Here is a 5,770-nt window from a genome sequence, read left to right on the forward strand (position 1 = left end):
TCCATATACGTCAAAAAGAAAATAAAGTATAATACCGAAACAAAATATAGTTTTAGATGAAAACAATCACATCAAAAAACTTTATAACATTATCATATGTTTTTATTTAGAGAAAACAACATAGATTTCAAAAAATTCACAAAAGTTTATTATGCAAATTGTTCTTTTTCCATGTGTTTTTATTCGGGTTAATCGGTTCAACTTTATTTTGACCGGTTCAACCAGATTTTTTCTAAAAATCGACCGGTTCAATTCAGTTCAGAAATCAACATAAAACCAATGATAGTTGAACCGTTCCCTCTTTCGATTTCTAGTCTAACCAGTTCGACTGGACAGTTTAAACCTGTTTTTAAAAGGGAAAATGACTTATTAAGGTAACTAACTATTTCAATTGTCCATATATAGGTAATGTTCTTTTTTTTTGTACACATTAAGGTAACTAACTTGTTTTGTTTGTTCACATTTAGGTAATATGACCGGCTATCACCTGTTTTTGCTTATGTGGCATCCACCTAGCATATGACTTGAATACGTTGCACCTACGTGGCATGGTGCATATATGGGAAAATGACTTATTAAGGTAACTAACTATTTCAGTTGTCCATATATAAGTAATGTTTTTTTTGTACACATTAAGGTAACTAACTTGTTTTGTTTGTTCACATTTAGGTAATATGACCGGCTATCAACTGTTTTTGCTTATGTGGCATCCACCTGGCATATGACTTGAATACGTTGCACCTACGTGGCATCCACCTGGCATATGACTTGTTTTGTTTCTTCTTCCTCATCTTATTCTTCAAAATGACAAGATGAATTTCAAGCTGATTTTCCATGTGATTGTGGCTTACCATCTCGTGTGAAGATTTCAAGAACTCCTGACAACCCAGAAAGAAAATTTAGAGTTTGTCAAAACTCGATGGTAAATCAATATTGTTGAATATGTTGCAGGAGTTCTTGAAATCTTCACACGAGATGGTAAACCGCAATCACATGGATGATCAGCTTGAAATTCATCTTATCATTTTGAAGAATAAGATGAGGAAGAAGAAGCCATCGTCGATCTATCTAGGGTTTAGAATTAGGGGTGGAATCGTATGACACAGTTATAGTGTAATCGAATGAAGACAATATATGCACCATGCCACGTAGGTACAACGTATTAAAGTCGTATGCCAGGTGGATGCCACATAAGCAAAAACAATTGATAACCGGTCATATTACCTAAATGTGAACAAACAGAACAAGTTAATTACCTTAATGTGTACAAAAAAAGAACATTACCTATATATGGACAACTGAAATAGTTAGTTACCTTAATAAGTCATTTTTCCATATATGCACCATGCCACGTAGGTGCAACGTATTCAAGTCATATGTCAGGTGGATGCCACATAAGCAAAAACAGGTGATAGCCGGTCATATTACCTAAATGTGAACAAACAAAACAAGTTAGTTACCTTAATGTGTACAAAAAAAGAACATTACCTATATATGAACAATTGAAATAGTTAGTTACCTTAATAAGTCATTTTTCCTTTTTAAAATATTGGTCATAAGATAATGAATCCTCATCTCTTACATTTAAATATTATGTTTCTCATTACAACCCGCGATGACTTATGGTCGGATTAAGTTTTATAAACAACCCCTGTCATTTGCTAAAAATACAAGGAACAAATTTATATCTATTAAAGAAGAAAAATGTCGATTAACAATAGTGAAGGGGCCATTTATGCGACTCATTCCAATCCTATAATCAAGTAGGGCTTCGTCTAAACAAGGCATCAACTATATAAGCGCGAAGCTAGGGTTCCTGAAAAAGCATCCAGAGCTACCATCGCCGCATCGCCATCTTTGAACCTCTAGTTCTCTCTATACCTCCCTCCTGTTTCAATACATGTTCATGAACACTTCTTAGAATCGGCACTTAGTTTTCTCTATCACCGTTGTTTCTATTCAACTGTTAGTAAGGAATTGATTTCAGGTGAAATCAGATCTATATTCCTTCTCTTCTGAATACATAGCTCGAAAATTATATTTCAAGCCGTTGTTTTTATTAAGAGCACTTATCACGAATCCGTGTCTGTTGATTCGATTCTAATTTTTCGTTTGATAGAATGATGATATCTTTGTGCAAACGCAGCATTATCGATCAATCGGAATGCAATGAGCGGCACTTCCACACGAGATTTCTGACTTTAATTTCAATATATTCTCTCTATTTATTCACCAAATTCTTTTCACTTCTCGCTTTAAAAAAATCTCTAGATTTCGTTAAAATGTTAATATGTTGATTGTGAGTTTGAAAGGTATCAAAAATAAAAGTATGTGGTCTCTGTAATGTTGCTTCATAATGGTGAATACTCTCACAATTAAATGAGAGAAATTCAAGTTTCCGGAGCATAAATTACCTTTTTTTTTAAAAAAAAACGCCAGGATTAAACAGCTCAATGTAGTTACTAATTGCCTTGACGTTACCTGTCTCCTGGCACATTCCTTAAGAACAAGGTTCTAAGGCCGAAGAGAGTGGTGGTGCCTTTATATTCTAAATCATATAAACTTTTAACATGATCATTGGGTTTTACCTCTAGTCGTCTTCCTCACTAATATCTGTGTTAACCTAATCATAGATAACAACCTAGGTCTTTTTTGCACAATCAGAGTTTTTTATCAAGTTTTTGAAGAATTTCTGTTACTACCTGATACAAAAATTCTAATTTTCTAGTGTTAATTTCTGTAGTTTCTAGGCAGATCTACAAAAGGTTAAGAGCAATAAGATGATTGTTTTTTGATAAATTTGTTTTGCTAAAGAAATTAAATTAGTTGATTAAAAATTTACAAATGGTGATTACATATGATGCGCAACGTGATTGTAGTTCATGGCCTATAAAAGGATGTTGAATGAAATCGCATACAAACAAAATGTATAAGCCATGTATTAGACTAAGGTAGGGTTTGTTTTTGTAGGAATGTGTGACCTCTTCTCTCTGCACTGCACAGGCCTTGCTTCTCTCTGCATTGTATAGGCCTCGCGCAAACAATAGCTATTGCAGGTTGTTTGTTTTTATTTTGAATTATGCAGACCTAAATATCTCTAGCCCTCTCTTTTTGGGGGAGATGCGGACCAGAGTTTGGCGATACAAACATGATATTTTTGAAAAATTTATAAATAAATATTTATTACAATTAGGGGTGCAAACGAGTTGAGTCGAGTTCGAGCCTGAGCCTGACCTACAGACCTTGCGCAAACACCAGCCATTGTAGGTTGTTTGTTTTTTTTAAGTATGCAGACTTAAATATGTCTGGGTCCTCTCTTTTTGGAAGAGATGTGGACCAGAGTTTTCTATCATCTTTTAGTCTAAAAAACAAATATATCTTTATATTTTGAAGTTTTTTTAATTTATATTTTTTTCAAAAAAAGAATGTTTGGCGATACAAACATGATATTTTTCACAAATTTATAAATAAGAATTTATTACAATTAGGGGTACAAACGAGCCGAGTCGAGCCCGAGCCTGAGCCTGACCAAGCTTGAGCTCGGCTTGTTTAAAATTTGTATGGCTCGAGCTCGAGCTCGGCTCGTTTCGATCTCTAAATAAAGAGCTTGAGATCGGCTCGTGAAGTAATACATAGGCTCGGGTTTGGTCGTTTTATTTAACTAAGCCTAAACAAACTTAAGCTTGGCTCGAGCTCATTAAAAATTTGTTTAGAGAATGAATTCTAGAAAAAAAAACACGAATTTACTTAATTTTCACCTAGGTGCAGACTACTTAAATTCCAACCAAGATGCATAAATAAAATCTTCAAATTACATACGTTTTAAACTCCAACATACAAACATAAAATATAATTAAATCATCCAAAAAAATGTCTTCCTATCATGGAAGTTCAAATTACAAAAAATACTATAAAAATAATAAAATTTTAACATAACATATTATCAGAACTCAAAAGCCAATCTTCCTTGAAGCAAATTCAATCTAGCAAAATCTGCAAATTAAAACATTTTATAAGATGTGTAATATAATGTAATTAAAACAACAAGATTGCAAGTAGATTAAAACGGCTTACATCTTTCAGTATTATTTGTCCCTATAGATAATAAAACCTCAATGGGCATTGCCTCCTTCTGTATAAAAAAACCCACCAATATGATCAAATATTAATAAATTTAAATAATCAATCGTTAGTTCATGTATTTTAAGTTTATCAAATGTACTTTTACTTTTTTCTTGATTACATAACGATGTCTAATCCAAGCTCCTCCACAAATCAACTTTTGTATAGTGTCCGGTGCCAATGAAGATTGGTATGGATCAATTACTCTACCCCCAGCACTAAATGTTGCCTCAGATGCAATGGTAGAAATCGGGATCGCGAGCACATCCATAGCCATCTTTGATAAAACACGCTACTTCGGTTTATGAACATTCCACCACTCCAAAGCCTAGAATGAATCCATTCTTTTTGTCCCTGGTTCCTATAAACACCTTCCTCCAAATACATATCTAATTCTGACTTTTCTGGTCTCTTCAAATCTGTATTTTTTATAAACTCCCCAAAAGTCTCTCATCCTGACCCGAGTGATGTTGTTTTTGACACTTCATTTCCTCCACATCCATTTGTAGGCATTGCAGCTTCTCGGACTGATGCATCATGTATTTCCAAATACTCCTCATACATTTCATAAAATGTTTTCTTCACTTCTTCAATGTTCTTTTCAGCATTGGAGTATATGGTTGGGAAACTAAATTCTACTAACTTCATTTTGAATCTTGGATCTAACACTAAAGCTATAGCCATGACAAGATGACATTCCCCCCAATATTTGTCAAACTTCTCCTTCATCTTAGTCACCATAGTCCTAATGAAATCATTTTTTGATAGAGCACCTTTATCCAGAGTTTCTTTTACTCTAAACACCTCAATCAAATACATATCGGATGTTGGATAATCACTTCCAGAAATGACATTTGTGCATACTTGAAAATAAGTTGCTTTAGTATTAGGCATGATAAAATATTTAAAATAACACTTAAATAAAGGTAATATGCACCTTGAAAACCTTCAAGATTTCACATACACTCTCCACATGTGCCCACTCCTCATCGTTAGGCAAGTGATAGAAATGTGGCTCGTACTCTGCAAATCTATGAAAATCAAAAAATCTTAGTGATGTGCAATATTTGAAAATCACAACATTCAAAACTATTTTTTATTAAAATGTAATGTATACCTTGGGAAAACATCTTTAAATTTTAATGCAACCGACAACATATTATAGGTTGAATTCCATCGTGTTGGAACATCAAGCAATAACTTTCTATCTTGTATTTGCGGTTGATGTGCAATATTTGAAAATGTTTGATGTCTCACCTCAGAATTGTTAATATATTTGATACCCTCACGAACTTCCCCGATAACATAATCAATCATAGCAAAACCATCTTTCACAAGAAGATTCAAAATGTGTGCACAACATCTAACATGAAACAACCTCCCACCACACGTGAGTTTTCTCACTTTAGAAAAAAAATTCTTTCAGTCTTCTTAACGCCCTGTCATTGTATGCAGCATTGTCTACAGATATCGTAAATATCTTGTCCTCAATTTCCCAATGCTTCAAACATTTATAAATACCATCAGCAATATCAAGTCCGGTACGAGGAGGAGGAACATGTACAAAACTCAAGACACGCTTTTGCAATCTACAAAAGCAAGTCCAGATACCAATATGAATATACTAAATAAAATGGAGATGCGTTAT

At 33.7% G+C, this 5,770-nt stretch overlaps 1 non-coding gene across 1 annotated transcript; it reads left to right on the forward strand.

The window, feature by feature from the left end:
* Positions 1-2,345: 2,345 nt before the first annotated feature.
* LOC145077357 (small nucleolar RNA snoR137) lies at positions 2,346-2,499 on the forward strand. The gene has a single exon (XR_013693136.1). It is a non-coding gene; the product is annotated as a small nucleolar RNA snoR137 (small nucleolar RNA).
* Positions 2,500-5,770: the final 3,271 nt, after the last annotated feature.

This window comes from Lactuca serriola, chromosome 9, assembly GCF_051521515.1.
Source record: "Lactuca serriola cultivar US96UC23 chromosome 9, Lser_US96UC23_V15, whole genome shotgun sequence".
Taxonomy (NCBI): Eukaryota; Viridiplantae; Streptophyta; class Magnoliopsida; order Asterales; family Asteraceae; genus Lactuca; species Lactuca serriola.